The sequence below is a fragment of the Pezoporus wallicus genome, unplaced genomic scaffold (genome assembly GCF_028554395.1).
Source record: "Pezoporus wallicus isolate ANWC-B61680 ecotype Strahan unplaced genomic scaffold, APGP_CSIRO_Pwel_v1 contig_2908, whole genome shotgun sequence".
NCBI classification, from domain to species: domain Eukaryota; kingdom Metazoa; phylum Chordata; class Aves; order Psittaciformes; family Psittacidae; genus Pezoporus; species Pezoporus wallicus.
This window is the reverse complement of record NW_026642179.1, coordinates 8,892,873-8,917,963: the sequence shown is the minus strand read 5'-3', so window position 1 is coordinate 8,917,963 and position 25,091 is coordinate 8,892,873. Positions and strand designations below refer to the sequence as shown.

General features: G+C 48.5%; 1 long non-coding RNA gene across 1 annotated transcript; it reads right to left on the bottom strand.

Moving 5' to 3' along the window:
* Positions 1-1,661: 1,661 nt before the first annotated feature.
* Positions 1,662-20,021, bottom strand: LOC130609253 (uncharacterized). Its single transcript, XR_008974744.1, has 3 exons — positions 19,776-20,021; positions 6,829-6,887; positions 1,662-2,133 (listed from the first exon to the last, which is right to left on the bottom strand). It is a non-coding gene; the product is annotated as an uncharacterized LOC130609253 (long non-coding RNA).
* Between the last annotated feature and the right edge of the window lie 5,070 nt (positions 20,022-25,091).

The window sequence follows — 25,091 nt, the reverse complement described above, 5'->3', positions numbered from 1 at the left end:
CGCGCGCACCGCCTACCCCTTATGTAACCACGGTGGCTTAAGTGGCCCGAGCACCGGCAGAGGTGGTTGAAGGAAGGCGGAAGGGCTCGGTGCCGCCGGGCGCCCTTCATCAGGCCACGGCCGTCCCTCATGGCCGGTTCCTGCTGCCTCCGCCCAGCACTGTGTCAGGGGCGCCTGTGGGATGGGGCTGTCCGCCGGGCAGGTGCCCCGCCCGGCCCGGTCTCCTCACCATGAGGCCCTTCCTGAGCAACGACCTGCCGCAGGCGGCACCAGCCCTGGCGAGGGTCCGCCGGGTGGGAGGCCCACGCCGGTGTCTGCCAGGGATCCGTCCGCTGTTGGCACCGCCTGCAAACTGGAGCAGGTGCTGTAGAACTCCGGCGCTTGCCGCTCCAACCTGAGCCGGGCCTGCTCGAGGAGGTGTTTTCTTTCGGTCTTAACTGAGCTCTTCTCGTGATTCCAGTAAAAGTAGCTGAAGACCCAAACAAGGATCACACACAGTCAATCACATGACGCTCATTCACTGCGATGCGTGAGGAACGTTTTTCCCCAGAGCATCAGTGTGCAAACTGAACTCCATACATTGAACAACACAACGGGCACGTGATGGTGCTTTTTTCCTGTAGGAACAGACCTCATGGAAGAGGTACATTGGGTTTTACAACACCTAGACAGGCCGGGGTTTCATTTGGGGTTTGCGGCTGGTTTATTTGTTGGCCAGTTCTCTGCATATATTTGCATCCCTGTTCCATTTCATGCCATCTTTCAGGGGACAAAAGTAACACTGATGCATTTGTTATGTGTCATCAAAGTTAAAAACGTAGAGTTTAAATGGAGATTTTTACTTGCCTTCCCGCTGGCAGGCAGGATCTCTAGATGGAGCTCATATTGTCTAAGGAAACAGGGAGTCATGTCCTCCATGCTCAATGTTCCAACTTAAAAGCAAAACACTAAACATGTCAAAGGGGGTGTTGCAATGATCATAACCATTACAGACTAACAGTTCATACTGCATTATAATTTTACATCCAGTGTCCTTAATTACCAGTAGCCACCAAAAAAAAAACATATGCTGTAGGTTTGTTTGGCAGGGGGAAGCTCAGAAGTAGATGTTTCCTTTCTAGGCTGTTATTGTGAAGCTAGCTAATGCTAATGTTAACATTTATATAAGACGGCAACACGAGATGGTGATTTGGCAGCAAATTGGACAGCAAAGAAATGTAAAACAAATCCAGCAAGCTGGAGAATGAAATGGAGAAATACAGCAAATGTGAAGGATATCTTCAAGAAATCCCAGCTTTTCAGACCAAATCCTGACCCGTTTAGAAAGTGCACACGATTCTGACCTGCAGGATGTTGTAAGTGGAGGTTTTGGTCCTCTTCTGTTTTCGAACACATCCTGCTATTTCAGCAGCTCAGAATATGGCCACAGACACATCAGTCCTCTAAAAAAACCCTGATGTTAAGCTTAACAGGGGTAAAAAACAGCTGTATGGTAACAAATGGTGATTTCAGGGTTTCTGGAAATAATGCATATCAAGAGGCTTTCTCATGAAACAAAGTTTTCCTTTGTTAATCTGATTCAGAAGCACAAGCCTGCAAGCTCTCGCAGAAATAATTACAGGTAATACAACAACTACTGAGAGACAACTGTTCAAGTTAAAGTTGTCATTCTGTGTTTGTGCAAGTAAACAGCAGCTTATGTAGCCACACTGGAGTCTGAAAGTGAACAGTTCCTTGCTCCTTAGCTTGCTGTTCCTTAGGTTGTCACGTGGCGAATTTTATCTCAATGGTGCAGTTACCAGCTGCAGTGGTAACTTTATCCAAAGTGGCCATAAAAGTACACACATGCTGTATTTCAGGAGGTGTCAGCAAACAACAAAACCCTTAATCACCTCAGTAAAGCACACTGCTGGGCATTACCACAAGTGATCTAACGTGTGTTACGTGGGGAGGAGAACTTGTTCTGCTCAAGGTGAGTACAGTGTTACTGGACTGGAGAAGGAAGTTTTCACTTGACATTGAAGAAAGTTGCCCAACAATGAGTGTGCGAAGAATGAGGAAGCAGGCTGGTCTCAGCACTCTGTGTGGACCTTCCCTTTACCAGCCTTGATTACTGCAACAAACTTGGGTTTTCTGGAAAAGAAAGAAGTTGCGACCTTAAGCATGCACAGCAAAGCTCACCTTTTAATAAGCACTTTGTCTACTGCCACAGACACCATCCTTTTGCTGTTGTGATTTATTTCAGAACAAGGTCTGAAGTGATTCAGTCTGCTGTGGGCACTCCTTAGGCAGGTGGGAAATACTAGCTTCCTCTACTGAAAACAAAACCAAACTCAAACATTAACCATCTGCCTCTCAGTCTGATCTGCTCTCTGTCAGCTTTTCTCTTTCCAAGCTTGCTTTCCAACTATGCTAAAGTATACTTGAAAGTAATACAACAAAAGTTCAGAAAAGCCAAAGACTGCACACTGTAAGGATTACAAAGCCTTTTATAATAAGTATTCTTCCCAGAAACTTGGAGAACTTCTATGTGACAATCTCTTATTAAATGCAGTTTATAAATCAAAAAATGTAATACCAACCTTGAATGTAAATAACTAAAGGAAGAAAGTGTAAAGCTCAATCCCCCCAAAACTTCAGAAGCAAGCTGACTATTCACAGCAGCACCCTGTCACCTGAAGGGGCCTGCAGGCATAACACTCTCTGTCCTTGGCTCCCAACCAGCAAGACAGGCTAACATGAAATATGGTTAGAGTACCTTGTAATAAGGTTCATATGCTTGGCCCCTGGATGAGCTCTGACTGCCAAAAGCAGGTAAGGCAGCAGTGCCACAGGACTGGGGAGGGCTGAAGAACCAGCTCTAGAGGAGCAAGTAGTTCTAGAGATCCCAAGGCAGGAGGACAAGGGGTGGGGACAGTGATGAAGAAACTGGAAGGGCAGCGAGAAGTAAGCAGGCAGGAGCAATGAGGCTTGTTTCAAGAAAGGAGAGTAGTCAGTGGAACACATCAGGCATTCTCGGGCCTTTCTAATTACCCCGACCCACTGCTTCTCTGTGATCGTGTGCCTCCCTGCTTTTTCACTGACGTACAGACACTGTCATGTTCCCCGTTGCCCCATGCTTTAGGCTGCACCCAGCCTACCATCCTCTCAGCAGCCATAGCAAAACAGTTGATCCTTCAAGCCATGCCCAAACAAAATCTTCCCATACTACACTTCAAAACAAGCACAGCTTCCAGCCTCTATACCCAGCAAGCACCATTGGCTGCTCCAGCCCCATGCCCGTGCTCCAGCAAAGACATTATTAGAAATACAGACATGGGGACTGTGGCTGGCAGGGATGAACAGCTTGGGCATTCGGAGGTATGGGCCTGTACGTAAAGAGCATTGAGTCTGTAGACATTGAAGTCAGGGTTAGGGGAAGGGATATCAAGGACTAAAGAGCACCCTCTTCTTTGATCCTCAGGGCAATCCTGAGTGCTGATACTCAGCAATGCAGGAGGCTTTCAGTTTATGTTTAGAGGAGTATTGGCTGGTACTTTATGGTTAAGGCTGGAATGAGGCTTTGGGGTAAAAAGGGTTGAAAGTGTAGGATTATTCTTGAATAATGTGAGGATTGAGAGATGATATGATAAGGTCTGGTACCCAGTCCATGTCATTGTGGGACAGGGCTGCAAAGACACTTGAGCTAACCAAATCAAGTGGCTTCCTGTGAGGTCTGGAGGGATAACGGATATACTCAGCCCTAGGTTTGGAGTGAATTATTGCCATGGGTGGTGGCTAGAAAAAATGTCAAGAATAGGGAGCAGAGCTTAGAACTGAGGAACTAGAATGATTGGAAGATGATACAGCCCCAGCAATACAATGCATGCTTGAGCATATGGCTTATAATTAGCTATATTGGTGTTCTCACTGTTGTATGGTCCCGTATAGAGTCAGGAAAGTAGTGGTGTTTGGGTCATGGTGCTAAGTACAGATCACATTAGCTAAGGCCGTTGTTAGGGGTTGAGAGTGTGAATTTTTCTATGGTTAAACTCTATTAGAGATCAAAAAAGCAGAGTGTATGGAGTTCATTTCACCCTACACACCCTACAGAATACACCTATAGACACATCATCTTCTGATCACCCAGAAGACTGCCTTTCCAGTACAACATCCTTCATCCTCAAGTCTGTTATTATCTAGCACTTCCCAGATCTTCAGCAAGCCTATCAAGGTTCATGGTAGGCTGAAGGTTGGTTATCAGCAGGGAAAAAATGTTTATCAGTGGTTCCAGGACACTGGGCTATGAGTCTTAGCAAGCAACCGGTTCTTATCAAGGACATGAATACCAGCACTCTGCTCAGCAGAGAAGGGGATGGGAGAAGAGAGCACTCATCATTGCATGATAGAAGCATCCACAGCCCATGCCTGGCCTTGTGCATCTCCCAGAGCACATGCCATACCTTGTACCAGGCATAAAGGGAGGATAAAGAAGGGGGAGTAGGACAGGGAGGTTGTCAAAGGGAAAAAGGAAAATTTTCTGGAACTTCTGTGTCGCTTCTGGGTACTGGCTGAACTACATACATATACCCACAAATATGCCTACTTGTCTCTTGAGCAGAGAGGGAGAACTCACAGCCATCAGTCAGAGGACAATGGCTCTCACCCAGCAGGGCATGGCTGGTTAAATACTGGAGATGATACTCAGCAGACAAAGGGATGGCCCAGCAGCAATCTGGACTAGGGAGAATCAGGAAGAAAAATCAGATATTAATGAACATCTCCAGAATAACATGAAAATAATCAGATAAATTATTGGGAAAACATAGAGGTAGAGGCAATTTCTCCATGTTCAGCCATTTCTTCAGTGTATTTATGTACATTTTGGGAAAGCACTGATTTTAAAAATTAATTATTTATTTTCACATCAAAAGGCTTAAGGCTGCCAAAAAGCAAAGCTCAGGGCTGAGAAAGCAGTCCAGTTTCTCTGCATGAAACAGCCCGAAGTATACCCAGAATTGGCAATATGATCTTCGCATCTGCAGAGAAAATACTGAGTCATGTCCTCAGCCCACACACATCTAACAAAAATAAAGCAGCCCAACGATTCAAGATTCACCCACTCAACTTTTAAAGAAAACACAAGTCATTCAGTCATGCCTCATGCTTCAGAAACCTTTAGAAAACACCCAGCACCAGGAACATTCACCCACGTCATGCCCACGCTCTGTTTCAAACCAGTGACATCATTTGCAGCTCATTCACTTGCCGGTATGGAGATGGTGTTTAGCTCAGCATCCTTGGAGGAAGTCACTGAGACTTAAAGTTTTCTGCTGAAAATGTGGTAACTGCAGCTTCAGCCCTTCCGTTTGCAATGCTGAAATGGTGTAACAGTGTACACGGCTTGAACCCCTGGAGGAGGCAGGAAAGTGCCTGTGCTTCATTGCGTAAAAGATTTGGCATATTTAAGCCATAGTTTGTATAAATTGCTACTGTATTCTTCCTTTGAGGGTTAATCCTGTACTGAAACGTTAGCTCTTCCCCATGCCGGGCTCCCCAGTTACTCAGCACACATTAGACTGGGAGCTATTTGCACAAACATCAAGATTTGGGGATTTACCCAGGAAGAAGTAAGTTCCCACATTTCACCCAGCTGCTGGCAACCTCTCTTCCTCCTTCAGTGCTGAAAGCTTCTTAAGAGCTGAACCTGGATGTGTGGCAGCCAGTCCAGCTCATGACGGAGCAGGAGACGTCATTGCACCAAGATGTGGAGTTACACAACCTCTGTGGTGCTGAAAGCAGCGCTGGAAACTTGTCAGGAGCCCAAAGGCCAGAGCTAATTTGTATTTTCTTTTACACAGCATGACTTCAATCAGAGCAAAAAGAGCCCAGTTGTGTTTTATGTACAGAATGTTATAAGTACAGACAAGTTAACAGAGCAACTAGGGGCAGGATGTGCTCTGGAGACAGTGCAGGGAGGAAAATTAGATGGGGAAAGGAACAGCAGGCAAGTCTCCTACACCCAATTTATTAACATTTCCTTGATTCTTCAGGAAGTCTATGTGCTATGAAGTAAGAGGCTAAGAGCAACTTCATCAAAATGCTGTGATTGACCAATTCTCTCTATAAGAAGAAAGAAGATTAAAAAAAAAGAAAGAAAAAGAAAAAACAGACCAGCAAAAAGCTTGCGGACAAGCTTATTTGAAGAAGCTTTTCCCAGAGCTTCTGAATGTGTCACCACATAAAAGAAGGCATTGAGGAAATAACGTCTCTCTTGCAGCCGATACTTGACAGCAGTAGAGTCCAGGTAACCTCTAACGTAAGCTGCTCTGGCTTCAGCTGCAAACAGGTGTGTGCCAGTTCCTCTTTACAGCCAATTTTCTGCCTCACTGAGAGCAGACATTGCAAAGGGCTGGCACAGCCCCCAACCACTGCTGTAACCAACCCAGGTTTCCCTGCAGCAGCCTCTTTCTACACGGAAACAGAGAGCAGGAGTTGGGAGCCAGGTCAGTCACCTCACCCCAGAGAGGCTTGCAGCCATGCCCCATCTCAGGACACCAGGACACAGCATCAGGGTTCATCCTTGTATGCCACTGACATGTGCCAGTGCAGGGCAGCAGGTTAATACACCGGTGACATTTCTTGATTTGTTTGGTTTGTAGTCCCAATAGGTTCACTGGAAACTCCATGGTGGGGTTTGCTACCTGGGGAATGCTATCGCTAAGGAAAATCCTTCATTTCAGCTTTCCTCTCTTTACCCACTGGGAATAAATGCTCCTTTACCCCTCAGTTTAGCTTTATTCCTTGACAGCTGAGAGAAGAAAGAAAAAATAACATAAAACCTGGGACCTTTGCTCTGGAGCATGATTTAGATGTGTTGTTCAATGTCTAGTTCAGGACAGGATGAGCTGCATGTCAGGGATATAAAAGGAAAGCTGTCAGACAAGCTCATCTGTAGCTTCCTACATTCAGTCTGATAAACCCTACCCTGGAGCTTTATCCCACCAGCTAGCTCCTTTCTATTGTAGCCCCTGACAGCAGCACCCTCTCTGCAATCATCCCTCCTCCACGTGCTCCTTTGCCCCCCTCCCCCATACACATTTGTCCCCCTGACTCAAAAGCTCCCCAAGGAGCTCAGCCACCACTGATGCTTGGGGACAGGGAAAAGGGAGGATAGAGTCGGCTGAATATGCAAACAATCCTATTTGCACCCCAGCATGTACGATCCCGGTCTTTGTCAGCATGATGGAGTATGCTCCATCCTGTTTGTTTTCCTTTCCTGGTATTACCATACACACCCTTTCTATGCGAATATTATTAAGTGCTGTACCTGAATTGGCCTTTTCCAGGCAGAAGCTCACTGCTGCCTGGCTAGTATCAGTCCACCAGCTGTGTATTTTATTTTATTCAAAATTATAGCCCATCATAAAACATAGTGCAAAATCTACAGATGCCATTAGAAAAAAAAAAAAAAAGCATCAGAAAGCTTTCCCATGTTTGATTTCTGATGCCACTAAGGCATTGAATGGAAGTCTTTTCACTTGCACGAACAGCCCTGCTTGGACGCAGCCCATTGCGACTGGAACGCAATTGCTCTTCAAGGCAGTGTTTGGGAAGCTGCCTGCCTGCCTTCACCCCTGCGCAGCTTCATGTCACAGGGACATGTACAGAGCACGGATATCAGCCGGTCCCACCTCGCATCGCCCTGGATAGACAAATAGGAAGGACGTCGGGGCAAAGGTGCAAACTGCTTTTGTGGCTCGGGGAGGCGGTGGCAGCCGCCGGCGCAGCCACCGGCAAGGCCCCAGGCCTGGCAGACAATAGCTCTCTCCCTGCTCTCCCTCCCGTCCGCATCCAGCGTCCCCAGGACGGAGGATTCTCATGAATCAAGTCAAACACCCAGCGACAGGCTGGAGAAATCTATTAATATGCACCCGCCGCAGCACGTCGCCAGCCCCCTGCCTCGAGCGCCGCTCACCTGCCTGTCTCACCCCTGGCAGGCAGTGCGGGAACAAAGGAGCAGAGGAGGATGGACGGCAGGGACTGCCCCCGAAACGGAGGGAGGCAGCGGCTGGAGACAAAGCTCATTCGCTGGCCGCCATGGGTGTGAGGAATGCTCCCACTCGCCCTATTGTCTGGGGTCCTTTGTGCTCCACCGCCCCCCCGGATCCCCAACCGCACAGGCAGAAATATTGGGAGCAGGACAGAAACGGCTTTGTTGAAGGAAGCCTTTGCCTGCAGAAAGCCTCCTACCCTCACCCTGCCGTACGTGCCCGTCTGGCACACAGGCCCACGCTCCTGCCCCACAGGGCAGGTAGGGAGCAGGGGGCTTTCAGAGCAATGCAAATAGATGGACCCAGGGGGGCTATTTTTCTGCACACCTCCTACTCCCTCCAGGGATTTGGCCCTGCAACACCTTTGGGAGGCGGTAATGGTCTGGGAAGAGCTCTGGAGGGGAGCAGGAGGGCTGTCCCCTCCCCACACTGCTTATGCAGGGTCAGCAAGCCCTGCTAGGCTGCATTAGGGAGCAGACCTGGCAGCATGGGCTTCGGTGTACGCTGAGCACCCACCATGCCCCCACATCCCTCCCAGCCCCAGGAGAAGCACAGACGCCTCTACCAAACCTCTGCTGCTTTGTCAAGTGGCGGCCGTGGCCCCCCTTGTGTGAGCCACATCTGCAGCTGCAGCATTATAACCCCCCAAGTCCTGCAGAGCTGGACAAGACAGGACCCAGATTGCCTTGTCTCAGGGCAGGGCCATAATTGCCAAGCCCTCCCAAGGGGTCAGTCCCCAGCTGCAGCACACTGCTCAGCTCTCCTCCCACTGTCACCACTGTCATGGCACACTGGCATTGCAGGAACCAGAATGCAGAGAAGGGGAAAGCCAGGTCCTGCCACTGCAGGAGGCAGGGTGACCCCACAGTGCTTGTGATACTACTCAAGGGACTACAGGGAACTCAAGGGACTGGTGTCACTCCCCACAGCGGACGCAGCATATGGGCCAGCTCTGCCCAAGCAACCCACAGAGGGGTATCACTCATCTGGACAGCACATGGGCTCATGCAGTCTCTGCCCTGGCCACCCTCAGCTGTCTGCTGCCTGGCACCTCCCCACTGGTACTGCTCCCACAAGCAGTCTTAGTCACATACAGAAACAACTGCAGCATGGGTCATATTCGGACAATAAAGCCAACAGGACTTAAGCAAAGACATATAAGGTCCAAACCCAAGGGAAAAGCTTGCTCTTGAGGGGTGGCATCTAGAACTACAAAGGCACACCAGCATGTGCCTGCTCCACTGGCAGGTGCATAGAACAACAGGGTTTGGGAATGAGCACCACGAGACTTACTGTACAGAGGCTGCTGATGGAGCCTGAAGGGGGTCTGTTATAAAGGACAGGGACAGTAAGGAGGCAGCTGTATACATAAAACTAAAGAGCCTATTTCTCTGTTTTGTGCTGGGAAAAGCATTTCTGACTTTTGGATAGAGGCATGCTCTATCCAAACTTCAGTTTCTCTTCTTATTTCTTATTATATTGGGTGTATTTAAAATAAATTCTATGTAGTTGCTGAAAAAAAAACCCTTACGGCTATCAACAAGGAGGTCTCCAAACAAGCTTTGTTGAGAAATAAACTTTTGCTGAAGAAAAACTGTAAAATTCCTACTTAAAAAAGGGGGGGAGAAGTAGAAGCCACGTTACCTAAACAGCATAATTTTCTTTGAGTTTTGCACTTCACAGTGAAGCTTCAGCTCTCATAAATTACACTCATGCTTTATAAGTAGGAATCATACTGAGCTCGGCGGATAGGAGATTCCCAGTGACACCTCAATTGCAGAAGCAAGGGAGTGTTCCCAAAGCTGCCAGCTAAGAGGAGATTTTGTGAGGGTAGATAAAGCAAAAAGCCTTCATCTTGAACTAAAAAGTCAGAGAAAAGGGAAGGACTGGGGCTGGGCGTCAGGTTGGTGGCAGGGCTCCTGGCCTCTCTCCTCCATGCCCCTTCCCTGACAACTCCCAGGCAAATGGGGACATGGCAGCTCTCCTCCTCCTGCACTGAGCCAGTGTTCCTGCACAGCCAGATTTCAGCAGCTGGAAGGCAAGCTGCATCAGCCCAGAGCTGAGCTAATGTGACTACATTAGTTCATTTATGTTAGCCCTTTTGGCATCCAAGCTGGAGAGGCTGCCTGAGTTAATGAAGCTGATGAGAAGGGGATAGGGTGCAACAAGGTGCCTCTTACTGCAAAGCAGAGAACTTCCCCCAGGCTGCCTTCAGCTCCAGCGGAGCGCTGGGGTCAGTTTGTAACTTATTAACACCAACACTCCCACGATCAAAGTTCAGCACTTTTAGTTGCTCTTCTGGAACAGCGGGCTTGAAAAGCACGTATTGCAGGTTTCCTAGGAATAAAAGAGACATCTAGAGAAAGCACCCCCTACCCCATCTGCCCACAAACCTCCACTGCACCGCTGCACATTTGAGTTGTGAGGTGGCGTTCACTCACCAGCCGGTACCTGAGGAGCCAACTCTGCTCAGCCACTGCACTCATCTCCATCAGGCCATGGCTCCCTCATCCTCTCACAACAAAACAGCTTTGCACCCCAGTGAGGCCTGAAAGGGTCCCTGGGTTTAGGAGGAAATTCTCCACTAAGTAGACGGATTTATTCACTTTCTGGTGAGATGAATGGGTCTGTCAGCACACGTAATATATGTTTTAAGTGTCTCCCCTGCAGCTGGAACTTAATCCTAATCTAAATTATGCCTCCAGTGCCCTAATTTAAAGAAGTGTTCAATAGACTATGTTCACCACTGGACAAGTGGGACTGAGTAATGGAGTCAGCATCGCCCCTCTGCATCAGATTGAAGCAGCGGGGCTGTTTCTCCCGGGAGCAGGAGCTGTGTGCAAGGGGACCGCTCCAGTTCCTCCAGCCGCTCTTTGTCAGGCCACTAAGTTCACACAAGCCAGGTCACCTCCAAAAGAAACCTAGAGATCCCAGGGATGACTCTGTCCACTGACTGCTGTCCTTAGCTCTGCTCCCCAGGAGCCGTTCCTTCAGAGGCAGAGGAAGAGAGAGAGGCCCTGGCAGACCTGGAGCATGGTTACCCCACTGGTGGGCAGAAAACCTGTCCCACTGGAAGCAGCAAGGGTGCACACAGAAAAGCTGCAAGAAAGGCACAGAGGAATGGAGGTTCTTAAGAACTAAAGCAGAGAGGAACGCGAGAGCCATTACTGATCAAACCTGACAGTGCAGCTCTGATGGATGAAGCTGTGAATGCAGTCTTTCAAAGGTATCACTGGGTAGGACAACAGCAGAAAGAAAAACAAAGCAAAGGGGTCCCTGAGCAGGTGGCATGCTTTGAATCCTGGCTGGCCTGGGATCAGTACTACAATCAGTGCCAAATGCAGGCCATACGCCTGCTGCAGTGATCAAGTTACCCAGTGAGAAGGGGTTACACAGCAATTATAACTGCCTCTCTACCAGCAGACCATCCAAGCATCCCCTGCTGCACACAGCTTCCCTGCAGGCTCTCAAGCAAAAGAGCCAAACAAGTTTCATTCACTTTGTCACTACTGCCCAAACCAGCATAGGTAACAGCATTGGACCTGATACCTAGGAGACAAGCCTCACTGGCTTAAAGGACAATGCACAAGTGTGCCTGCTGGCCTGGGGATGTCCAGAGAACATACAGTTCTGCTATTTAAAGTGTTTTTATTTACATACTTTATAATGAACAGTATCTGTGTGTTATTCTTTGTAAGTATCTGCACTCCCTGAAGGTCAGGAGAGTAAAGTTACTTCCAAATAAAGTTACTGGAAGAGCTCCTCATTTTTTAGCATTTTATTGGAGTGATCAGTGATTTATCAACCAATTCTGGTACCAGTTGCAACTACAGCTTACTCTGACCCACACAGGGCCACTATTTTTGCCCTATTAGAAGCTAGACATTCATTTCTATTCAAATGGTACCAGTGTCTATTGCCAGACCTGCAAGGACACATCACCTGCAGCCTTTTAATCAAAGGTCTGGTCTGTGGGGAGTGAAGTTCAGAGATTTCTTTCTGTTCTTTCTGTAAAAGGCACTACTGAAAATTCACCACACATTGGTGGGAGAAAGCATCCCTTCTCCCTCATGTTTGCAGAAGCAAATAAAATTGTAGAAAGGAAAAAAGTTCCACCCTTGCAGCCACTATCAGAAGAATGATGCATTTTGGCCATCACAATCGTTTGTTTTCCCTGCAAAGACACTCTAACAAGGTCTTTGCTTCTCAGTGACTGAGGAGGAGGGAAAGAGAAACCTTGACCGCAAAGAGGAACCCAGTCTCTGGGAAACAGGCAGAGAGGATGCTGTTAAACATTTCAGGAAACATTAAGGGAAAGATGGGGGCAGCTAGAAGCTTTGAAAGTTTTGATTTCTCCAAGATAATGAACTGCCTGTTCTAACTAGAGGAGAAATAGTCCACAAGCCCTCTCTCCCAAAGAGGTTTCTACTTTAAAGCCTACTTTAAAGGGCTGTAGAGGAGGGAATGCTCTTGGCTGGATTAATTTACAAGGTAAAAGTTATTTTTTTCCCCAGGAAGAATTAAAATTGACTGAGGAAAAGCATTTGAAACTTTTCTCCTTGCATGAGGAGGGCAGGAGCATCTCCTGCCCAGAAGCACAGGAGCTGCCGTGTCCAGGACCACCCCAGCAACTGGGGAATTGCCCAAGTGGTGTCTTTGTGGGAGAAGTTAAATACTTCAGATTCTCTCTTCAATCAGGCTACTTAAGCTTTGGATCTCTTTTTGTTAAAGCCTTCTTATTTTAATTAAGAAAGTCCTTGTTGAAATGCAGTACCCTGCCCCTTCAGTTGCCATTAATGTGTGTCTGCTGAGATCGCCAGCAAACCTTCAAGATGGAACAAGGCTGAACTCAGTAGTTCTCAAGGAGCAATGACACCCCTTTAAATGTAGCATGGGAAAAAGATCATACTTTCAGCAAACTGAGGATCCAAAACAACCCTGAGAAATTCAAGTTTGGGGCCAACAACAAGCTCATGACACACAGGGATGGAAGTATAAAGCTCTGCCCTGGGGAGAAATAGTACCAGGCATCAGTACAGGCTGGGAACAGACTGTCTGAGTAGTCGCCTGGCTGAAAAGGGCCTGGGAGTTACAGGCATGCCAAGCTGTGTATGAGTTAGTGGCACGCTCTCATTGCAAACACCATGAACTGCATAGTGGGCAACGTCAGGGGCACTGTGACCAGCAGGCCAAGGGCAGGAGGTAATTCAACACTGCTAAGGCTGCACCTAGAACAGAGCTGGAATGGTGGACTTCATGAATATTATGAGTCCCAGAGCAAAGTTAGGGTTTCCTGCAAAATCTGGTCATTTCAATTTTTGTGGGAGAGAAAAAAAAAAATAAAGAAAAAAACCACAGAAATGACAATTTCCCTCCAGTTCCCGTGTCTTTATAAATGACCCTACATCACCACATTTAGGATGTGCATCTGAGAAAGTAAGGTGCTTTTTGAAAGAGAAGTTTCTTGTAGGAAGGAGACTTGAAAAAGGGAACCAAGCTCTGTGCTGTTCAGAGCACAAGGCAGAGCTGCTGTCAGCCTCACTGCCAGCAAGCGTAAGGAAAGCGAAATAAAATCAAGTTGCTGACAACCTTCCTGCCCTTCTGCAACCCTAGGGTGTCACATCAAGATTCATTTGAGGTGGCAGTGGACTAACATATGGTTTTGACAGGGTAAGGTGGAGAAGATCAGATAGGAGAATATATGGCTGCACGGAACCAGCTATGAAATCCTTGATCTTTTTTTGAGAAATGGATTGCTTTTAGCTGCCAGGTGCCAGTCAGCAGTGCAAGCCCAGGAGGTAAATAGGCCCAGGCAGTGTTTGCAGCAGGAAGCTTAACCAGAAGGGAATTTTATCCTCCTAGAGCAGGCACCTGCCTGGGGCAGCCAGGAGACCTCTGTAGCAATCAAACACCAACACCACTTAAAGTCTAACCTGGTCACGTACCTACTCCTTCATTGCTCTTACAGGTGCTGTGATAGCTGGGGGCTGGTTTTCACGGATGGAAACAGAGACACCCATCCGCATTGACCAAAAAAGCAGTGTTCAGCAACAGTTCTTTAAGGCAGCTGCTGCACAAGTAGCACCAACAAGTGTTTGCCTGGCCAGACTGACAATATTTTTATTAATACAGTTAAAGTGGGCAAGAACCCCTGCTTAGTCCAAGAGGAACAGCCTTCAAATCAACAATTTAGGCACTTCCACACAGCCTATAAATCTCAGTCTGTGACTGCTGCTCGTGGATTTTTATCCTTCCCTCTCTCCTTGCCTCCCATCCCTCCCTGAATGCACTGTCCTTTCAGCAGAGAACAAGGGTTTTTTTCAGGAGAAGATCAGCACTTCTCCACAAGACCTCCCAGGCACCGGAGGGGATGGGCAGCAAAATAGCCAAGCCTAATCCCCACATGCTAGGCATTGAGGGTTTTTTATCCCATTCCCTTCCTTTTACAGCTTAAGTGGGACAGACTCAGGCCAGATCTCAGCCTCCATCTGCAGCCTGGGATTATGATCTGAAGCATAATATTTCTTTATGAGCAAATTATCACCGAGACTTCAATGAGTTGTTGGCCTTTTAAAAAACTAAGTGGTTAGTATTTTTATTTCTTTCTGCTTTGCAGTTTATGGCTCCCATAAATCAGACGACAGGCTGTGGCACAGGGGGCTGATCTGATCTGTGAGAATGAGGAAAGAGGCAAGAGAAGGGAGCACCGAGTCGTTAAGCAGGGGAACTCTGCTCCCTGCTGTAAGCATCCCCAAGGGGGAGACAGGATGCTGCCCACCCCAGGCAATGCTAAGGCTATGCCAACACTTTTCTCTCTGACTCTGAGTTAAAAACTTACCTTTTTTATGCCACACCATCTACTTGCATAATGTGAAAAACCACTTCTCACAGGAGCGAGAGCAGTAATAAATCCATTAACATTCGCGAAGTGCTCCATCGGTACAGAAATCAATTACAGGGGGGATAGACACAAGCAAAGTACTGACCCACTACACCGGTAAACCAAACCACACATTTAAAACAATCAAATCTGACTGAACACATTACTGGTCTAGAAGTCTTGCCTTGTAGTAAATGAAGGATACTGCCATGGTTAGACCATGTGATTAAATATCCTTGAACACTTAGTCTTTGATTTCCAAAACTTGAGAATTCAAAACAAAGTTTCTGACTCTGAATCATTCAGAGGTGCACCGAAGGACATGCTATGAAGCATCCCAACAGGCAACTTGTTAGGGAAACCTCCACATCTCCATGCTTCCAAATACTACTAAAAAAAAAACCTATCCTGTAGTCAGCCTGCTCCCTGTCAGAGGAATGGGATTCATCTTGCCTGCCCCTTGCCACTTATCTTGTGCATTTGGACTCTACTTCAGGAGAGATGCTTTCCTACGTGCACATATGTGCATGCTTAACACCTTGCCAAGCAGGCCACCATCTTCACAAAGCTCTTAAAGCTCAAAAGACATATAGTATATAATATTGCAAGGACTTGGGTTGGGGCTTACAGGGTTTTTCACTGATGGTGGTTTTATTCCTAGCTGCTCAGTGATAAGAACTGGTCTTTCTCCCTATGTATTCAAGGCTGATTTGCTAGGAGAGACACTGGCACAAGTGCTTTGTCCTCCACTGCTAGGATGACAGGAGCACAGGCAACTTACTGCTGCTTCAATGGAAGGTCTGTGCAGAACAGGGTGAGAGGATTTCTTCAAGGACAAGACCTGACGTGCCTTCCACTGGTTGATTTAAGTCCAGGAGGTGACATAACTCCATGTGGCAACCCTCCCTTGAATATCCCCATAATCCCAATCCTTCATTTGGCATTTCCAAAGCACTTGAAACAACCACCAGGGATTTGATGCCCTGGAGACACCTATCGAGGCAAAAAGGGATGCCAACCATTGCCTTACTTCTGAGCAGCTGCCTAAAGCCCAGCCTCCACCACTGGTCCTGCACTCAACCAGGAAGATTTTACCTGTGACAAAGGGCTTATTAAAAGGCAGGTGTTGTTGCCATCCTCAGCAGTCACCCACCTTCTCAGTGGGTACTGACAGCTCTGGGCTGTGCGCCCAGACTGATGTGGAAGCTGTAAGAGTGCTACTGGTCAGGTAGCCTATGCCAGCAAGTGCAAAGGCATGGAGGGGACTCCATTTTATACACGTTTTACCAACATTTAAATAAACGAGAGTCCCAGCGCATCCTGTAATCTGCACACAGGAATGTTTGAAAGGTAAAAGAAGTAAATAGAGCATGGATAAATTCACCTAATAACGGAGCTGGCCAGAGTCTGGTGGTGGCCTTGGCCAGAGTCTGAGGCTTGTGCCCCAGCCTGCTATTGAACACCTGATCCTGCTGTCCAGTTTAATCCCACTGTGCAGTGGGAAAAACAGTCTGGCTTCCACTTGATGCTGAGGAAATGGAGGGGAATGCCATCCAAAGTGGAAGCCCCATGGCCTCAGAAAGTGCCAGGGAACCTCCAATCCACATGAAGAGCATGATGGACTTGGGGAGGGTGGGGACAGCAATGATTTCAGTTGCTTCCAACAGGTCTCACAGTTACCTGCAGAGCAACTAAGAAAGGGAAGAAGGGGAGGCAGGCTCAGAGGGGATCACAAAGAGCACAGCTCCTTCCTTAGGCTCTAGGTCAACATCCTCGGGAAGGACATTGTCTCCTTTTCTGTTGTTTGGCAGTGCTTGAAAGCAGGACACGCAGATGCCTTTGGGAAGCCCAATGCCTAGACCCCTCCACAAGCAGCAATGGGGCCCCTGGGCCAGGTCCCTGCCTTGAACTCCCACCCTGGTGATAACGAGTGGGGGAACCCGCCGACAGGTTGCCCCACATAAAACGATATAAACAAGCAGCTAACCACACTGGGGTAGCGGAAGTCTGACTGTTGACATTAAACTGCACAAGTTGTTCCAATAAAACTGAGATTAGATAATAAGCAGCAAGCAGTAACAGCAGGAGGACATCCATCCATCTATCCCTTTATCTATCGATCCATCCATCCATCCATTTGTCCATTCATCCATCCTTCCTTCCATCCAGCCATCCAGCCATCCATAGTCATTGGTACAGGACTCGGCACAACAACTGGAGCGGCTCACCCCCATGGCTGGGGCTGTCAGTGGAAGTAACAGGATTAGCAGAGAAAAGAGTAAGCTTCCAGGCTGGCAAGGACCAGACAAAGTGTGTAAGAAGTTCAGGCCATGCTTTTAAGTGAGTTTTGTGCATGAGAGAATCTCTTCAACAATAATAATAACCCATTATTTAAAACCAAAAAATGGGAAAAAAAAGAGCGGTAAGAACCCACTGTCTCCCCCAGGAAAATGCGTGCTGCAGAGGGCAATTCCCAAACACAGACACCAGTCTTATCCTCCCAAAACCTGGTTGTAAAGCTAACAACTGTTGCACTATTAAAGTGTCACATAACCCAGGCAAAAGTGCCAGAGAGACTCCTGGAGCCTCAATACACTCTGGGATCACTTGGACACATCAGGTGTTGCTCTGAACATATCAAGGAGTGTTAAGGCCAGAGGTAAATGTTGTCAGGAGTTTTCTGCCCCCCTCCAGGAACTACACCTGACCTGCTTGGGCAGGAGGACAGGCAGGAAACAATGACACCATTTCAGAAAGCCACCTACTCTCTCCTGCAGAAGGCTTCAGGGAAATGCAAAATTCACTGCATGTCTCCTGAGGTCATGCAACTGCTTTCAGTGCTGAAAATGTGCTTCTTGTTTCCAGTGCAAAGTTTTCCCTGTTTTGCTCTCCAGTCATTAGGCTGGGCTGTGGCTGCTCCTTGTAGCAGGAGAGCTGCTTGCCGCTGGACGTCTTGGAACCCTCAGCACCCGAAACCACCTCTCCCTGCCATTGAGTGGAGGGGCACATTAGGATGGGGTGGGGAGAAAGTGGACTAAAGCCAATTAAAAGCACAAGGAAAATGCAGGGAGGCAGGATGTCATTACCAGAGCTGGAATTTGGCCTGGGTGCCATGGAGATGAAACACAGCAGATGGTTAAGGTGTACACGGGAAGCACGCGTGCAGCACCTGACTATAGACTTAAGGCCAATTAATACAACAAAAGAGAAAACTTGACTAGGAAGCTGGAGACCTACAAAATGAATAAGTGAACCATGAAAAGGGGAGGCTCTCTCGTCAAAAAAGGACCAAAACAACAAAACCCAGGCAGCAGAGTGTACAATACCTACAGAGCCGTGAATAAACTGAAGTTGGAACAGATGGAGACAGAAACAAACCGCCATGTGTATTAGTTGGCTAACAAGTAAAAGAGCTGGCGTGGGGAAAGAGCTTCCCCGCAATTCAGGGTGAGAACAATAGGCTCGGGTACTGCAGCACCCCCTTCATGGGGTGCTTGATGTCCTTCTTACAGCTTAATTTAAGGCTCACAAGCTGCAGCACTCTCATACACCAGATCCTAACAAATGACTGGGAAAGCATATTCTTCTAAATAATAAACCATGTGTCTCTAATTAAAAGAGCCCAGGCACCACACAGCAGAGACGGGAGTCTTCCCCAGTAGCCCATTGTGTGGGGAAAGCCCCCAACTATATGGCCCTACCTTGGACCTGATCCAGAACAGGATCGGGGACAGCAAACAAGGGCTTTCCAATGGATGGCAACTGCCCTGAAGTGGCAACAGACACAAACTTCTGGGTGAACACTTGGTAGACCCCAGCACTACCTTGGAGGTACATAAGTGAGTGACCTTTATCTTTGCAGGTGAGAGCACTTCCATTGAATGTTATCTAATTGCCTGTGAACTGAAGCCCTGGCCAGCCCAGAGATGAGAAAACAAGCAAGGAGATGCGCCAACGCTCTATGGGAATGGGAGCAGGGAAAGGTTAGTGTGGTGCAAATCATACCCATGAAGAAGAATCACAGGCTGGTTTTGGTTGGAAGGGACCTTAAATTCATCCAGTTCCAGCCCCCTGCCATGCGCAGGGACACCTTCCACTAGACCAGGTTGCTCAAAGCCTGTCCAACCTGAGAACGAGAGTTGGCACCTGGTGCTGGCTTCCCAAGAGCCACCCAAAGGATGTCAAGGGGCAAGGCTGAGCCCAGGTATCAGCAGCACCCCGAGACCACAGCAGCAGCCCCCTCCTCAGTCTGGGCTGGCAGGAGGTCGGCTTTCCCTCCAGGTCTACAAACACAGGGCTGTCCTGCCACTGTATCTGCAATGTAAATCCCAAAGATAAACAAGTCCAGCTCTGCAGACAACATTTATCACCCGCTTTAAAGGCAGGCGGCTTGGGGCTAAGCCCCCTGAGAGGCACCTCCCACCCTCAGTAAGCTCAGCCCGGAAGCAACAAGCTTTTCATGGCATTAAGTCCTGCCTTGAAGCTGACCAGCCCAGACTTTACTGACTTCAAAGCAAGAGGGCTTTTGCAGGGCCATGTGCTCCCTGAAAACCCTGTCCCCAAAACCTCTTCCTTTTGTCCATGCTCTGGACAGCCCCCAGAGCATCGCTGGTTTGTAAATCAGCAGTCGTGCTCTGCTCCTTGTAGCGCTAAGCAGACATCACCACATTCCCCCCATAAACCAACAGTGGCTGACAAGCAGCACCTGTAGTGAGCCCAAGCACAGGCACAAGCTATAAAAATCTACCCCACCCCAATCCCCATCAACTCTACCCCCACCTGATTCCCTCTGTGGCTTTAAGCAAATCACATAACTTTTCCTCTTTAGTTGCTGCACCTGGGCTAGAGTAATATTTACCTACCCCAGAAGGGTGTTGAGAGGATTAGTTAATGCTTGCCCAGCATTTTAAAAGGATAAAATATTCTGCATTAATTCCTAGCTGCTGAAAAGACTGACATGTACCACTCTCAGTAGCTCCAATGGAAGAGTTTTGCTCCAGTTGGGCTTTGCTGCTTCACAAAACTAGAAGCAAGATGATGTGATATTAACATTTCAAAAAGTGCCTGCAGCATGTGCTGTTAAAACCCCTTCTCTTTTGACTCCTGCCTGTGCACCTGCCCCTGTTAAACATTAAAGCAGTCCAAACTCAACTCAGGTCTCTGGGGCAGTGCCAGCATCATGGGCAACCCCCTTAGAAGGGGTCCCTGTGCAGGCCCCCATAGTGGCGAGCTGGCCCCACCTTTTCGATGTCCTCTCATGGATTGAAAGCAGCCATTGCACCATGATTGCCCTTCTGCTCAGATTTATGATACAATCACAAAATGGTATGGGTTGGAAGGGATCTTAAAGCTCAGCCAGTTCCAACACCCTGCCATGGGCAGGGACACCTTCCGCTAGACTGTGTTGCTCAAAGCCCCATCCAACCCGACCTTGAACACTGCCAGGGATGGGGCAACCACAGCTTCTCTGGACATGACTTCTCTTGTCAGCATCACCTCTTATTTGTAAGGCAGGAGCCAACACGGGTTTTCTTCCCACAGCAGCAGAAAGCAGGTGGGCACCCGCTGGGCTTTGCCGTGCCACTGCCTGGGGGGCTCCCCTCTCATGGACAGCAAGTGGAAATGCCAGCCACCCTTGTGGGCCCCCAGGACAGAGCAAGCAGAAGAGAGAACCTGGCTTTAACCCATGGTGTCTGCGGCTCACTAGGGTAAGGAAGCTGCATGGGGCAGGGCTCCAGGCATGGCACCCAGCAAGCTCCCACCTCCAGCAACCCCTGCTGCTGTTGTGGATGCATGTATGTACGCACATTCCCAAAAGCATATACGTATGTACGCACATTCCCAAAAGCAGCGTGGCAGGGCTGAGCCCCACAGCAATGAGGAGGAGGACAGGGGGCTCACAGAGCCTGCCAGAAAGGGATTGGGTTTTAACTGCTGGTTTACTGCTGCCAGCTGAAGTATATGGCTGTACAATAAGGCAAAGGCTGGAGGAAGGTGTTTGAAAACCAGGCTAAACCACCCCAGACTCATGAAAGAAACACAGCACCAGAGCAGCCCCCCACCGGCCCCACAGTTTTGGGGAGGGGAAGCTGGTTTGAAGTCAGAGAACAATGGGGCTACTTTTTGCTTCTTTCTTCTGGCAAAGGACAGAAGACCCTGCGGAGGTGTCCACACCAGGGAAGCCACTGAATGAGAACCCCCCCTCAGGCCAATAAAGCATCCCTTTGTGCTTCAAACACCATGTCTGTCTGATGGGCTTCCCGACCTCCATCCTCCTGCCTGCTGGAGAATCTCAGCCCTCAGCAGCAGGTCACCATGCAAATCCCTGCATAGACCAGAGGCTATGGCATGGCCATGTTGGTACGGAGAGCTCCCTGCCATCACTGGACTATGTGCTCCCTGCTTGTGGTGGGGCAGCTTGGAGTGCTCAGTTTTCCGTTCTGGAGGAGCTTTTGTACCCCCATCACTTCCTGCTTCTCCAGTCTCGCCAAGCTTCCAGGGCAGCAAGCAGAAGCCAAGGCGCTGCAGGCGGCTGCTGAGCAAAATCAGAAGCCCAGACTGAAACATGACTAATTTCTAACACATCACAGCCTGCGAGTCATTTTGTTTGTGAGCCTAAATCGCTCTCTGCTGCTTTAATACCAGCTTGTGCTGAGGGTGAGTAAGCAGAGAGTGGCAGACATGGCTTTTGTTATTCCCAGAGCTTTGAAGTTGTACCATTTCTCTGTGGTTAGCTGACTGCAGCACCCGGTTGCAGTGCCACATTTCGAAGAACTCAGCAATGATGCATAGGCAGCCAGACCAAGCCGAGCCGAAGCTCAGCATATCCCATTGATGGCATTTCGTGGTGACTCATTATTAGTTGCCCACCCTCTGTTATTTATTGGTTTTATCCCATCATTTTATTTCAACATTCCTGACAATTTCCAAGGCGGCCCTTTCACAGACAAAGGTCAATGAAAACAGCTTCAAGCTGTCATTGAAGCCCCTTCTTGTTAAATGAGCAGTGCATGAGTTAAAGGGGATTTTGTGATGAATCTCCTTGAAGACTCAACACTACCACTTGAAAAAGGAGAATATGGAAAAACTGTTTGAGCTACAACAATATGAGCATTCCATGTATTTATACATGTGTATACACTCATACATATTCAAAAGGGTAAACACAGAAACACATCTCAGATGAGAAAATGAAACTTCCTGCAGTTTTTAATGACTCATCTAAAACAACTTATTACTTTTTATATATACATACTTAAAAACACAGCACTTGCCCACATTTTTGAGAGAGAATGGTATGTTTTATTTCTATCCTAGGTTGGACTGCTATGGCACATGTTTTCCTGCTGCTCTGGACTTCCATGTTTCTCATATTGCTACATTTAACCACGTCTAGTTTGAATGGCTGAACATCAAGAAGACTCTTTCTATGGCATGAAGCAGCACAGTTTGAAAGCATGTCGCATTTTTATCTACAAAAGCTTTGTCAACTTTGGTACAAATATAAACCTTTAGTCAATTGGAGGCATCCCTTCCCCAGGAGAAGGTGGCACCACAAACACCACAGTCCGAGCAAAAGCGCTACATTGTAATTGCAGCGTTATTGCCGGTAATTGCAGACCGGTTCAAATTCTACTTTCAGTTCCACTGCCAGAAGTTTAAGGCTCAGATGAATCATTCTTTCCCACTGAAAAAGGCTGAGGGCATTTATCGCTTGTTTCAGAGTCCAAGGGCCCATGCCGAAGTGAAAGGCCAGGGGCAGAGCAGGGCAATGCCCCACATCCTGTGCCATGGAGGACGAGGGCTCTGGCAGTGGGAAGAGGAACTGCCAGATTTGGTTCCCAGCAGCACCCGGCCCTCTTGGGTAACCTCGGATGTGTAATTTTGCCTCCCTCTGACTCAGTTCCTCATTGCTACTGTGGAAATAACACCACTTCTTTATTTCGTAGGAGGTTTGGGCAGATAGGTATCTTTGCATTCGGTATCGGAATCCACTTGAGAAGCGTAACTAAAAGAGAGATCAGTTACGATCAGAGGAAATGAGACAATTGAGGGCTGGGAGGAAGGAACAAACACGAGTGAGGTACAAACATGGGGAGCTCTCCGAATTGAGCTGATTTCTTGTATCACCTCAGGATACATTCAGAGCGAAAGCTCTGGCTCCTTGTATGGCACAGAAAATTTAGGTACTGCCCTGTTTCCCCTAAGAGTCACGGCTCTCTTTTTCAACAGTTTCCCTTCTTTCCCTACCACGTTCAAAACAGTTTGTTATGAGCTGAAGCACGGGGAGACGCAGATCCTGGGTCAGGATCCCAGCTGGGCTCCCTTCAGAGGCTCCACAGTGCCTGTGCCTCCTGGCCGTGAAGGACCAGCTCCTACATCCCTGCCAGGGGCTGCTCAGTCACCTGGCGAGGAGATGAAACAAGGCATGTCTCCCCAGGAATGTGGTGCACCTCTGCCTTTGTGCAGCCCACCAAGGGCAGGGGACCCTGCCTGAGCCCCTCTGGACGGGCATTTGAACCCTTGGGCCATGACAGCCTTTTGAAACGATGACATGTTTTGACATGTCAGATGTCTGCATGACCCAGATTCTTCTAGCTAGCTGTGAAGCGGGTGCAAGGGCAGGTCCCTGCACTGCTGCTCCAGCAAGGTGAGACAGCTCCATGCCTGGCACCCAGCCTGAGGGGAGCAGGGCTACTGAGGCCAATGTGCCTCACTGCTCTGTGCTCTGCATTGTAACCTGCACGTTGTAACCACCACAGAGGGATATGCGTGGCCAGACGAGATTTTAAGACAAGCAACCTTGTGGCCCTGTCTGTGACACGAACAAAGGTTGGCTCCAGGCTGACCACAGCCCCCCTCTCCCTTGTCCCGTTTTGGTGGGTGAGCCAGGGGAGGTAACAATACTTCTCTCTTTTCACAGAAGACAAAGCTGCGGAAGACACCGATTCCCATGGCAACAAAGGCAGCAACGAAGTGTCCCAAGATGTGATTTGCTGTCACCATACCTCCCTCACGTCAGATACAGACAAGCAATAGCTCTGAAAGGAACTGTTTCCATGGGACCCTTCCTAGCAAGCCCACACGATGACAGCCCAACCGTCAGCCACAGCTTTTGGTGTCAAACAGGTCTGACTGGTAGAGAGCAACGCAGTTTCCCATAGCAAACGCTGCCTGTACCTCATCCTCCTGGGAGAAACAGTGCGCTCCTCGCTCCCCCCCGAGCCTGCCTAACCCTGAACAAGTCACGCTGCTGCTCACTAATCCACTTACCCAGGCAATTACACTGGGATAGCAGCCCACAGAGAGCCACGCTCAACTTCTCAGCTAAACATCACCCAGGTTTTTTTTACTCCATGGAAAGCTACCTTACGCTACACTGGAAGCTCGTCAACAGAGCACACGTTTCTGCTTTGGTAGTGCGTGCTATGTGAATGCGTTTCCTTCTGACACTTCCATTTATCATACTTCTCCCCTGCCAACCCTGCCCCTTCAGTTCCCTGGGGAAAGTAAGTGAATTTATGCAGGAACAAAGTCACCTTGAGCTTTAAATCCACACCCTAGCAGAAGGAGTACGTCTGTCGGCAATCATATCCACCCACTCTGCAACTGCATTACAATGCTCACTTTGTCAGCACGGAAAATACTGGCTCCTTTTCTAGTCCTGGAGACAAGCTACCACAAAGCCTGCACCAAAGAAAATGGACTGGGGGCAGAGGAGTGAGGAGTGTGGCCAGCAGGTCTACTCGACCCTGGTGAGGCCATGCCTGGAGTACTGTGTCCAGTTCTGGGCTCCTCAGTACAGGAAAGACAAGGAGCTACTGGAGAGAGTCCACTGAAGGCCACAAGGATGATCAAGGGTCTGGAGCATTTCTCTTATCAGGAGAGACTGAAGGAGCCTGGGCCTGTTTAGTCTAGAGAAGAGACTGAGAGGGGATCTCATTAATATCAGTATCTCAAAGGCGGATGCCAGGAGGGTGGTGCCAGACTATTTTCAGTGGTGCCCAGTGACAGAACGAGGAGCAATGGCCATAAACTAAAACACAAGAAGTTTCACCTCAACATGAGGAAGAACTTCTTTATGTTGAGGGCGGCAGAGCACTGGAACAGGCTGCCAAGGGGGGCTGTGCAGTCTCCTTCTCTGGAGACATTCAAAACCCACCTGGATGCATTCCTGT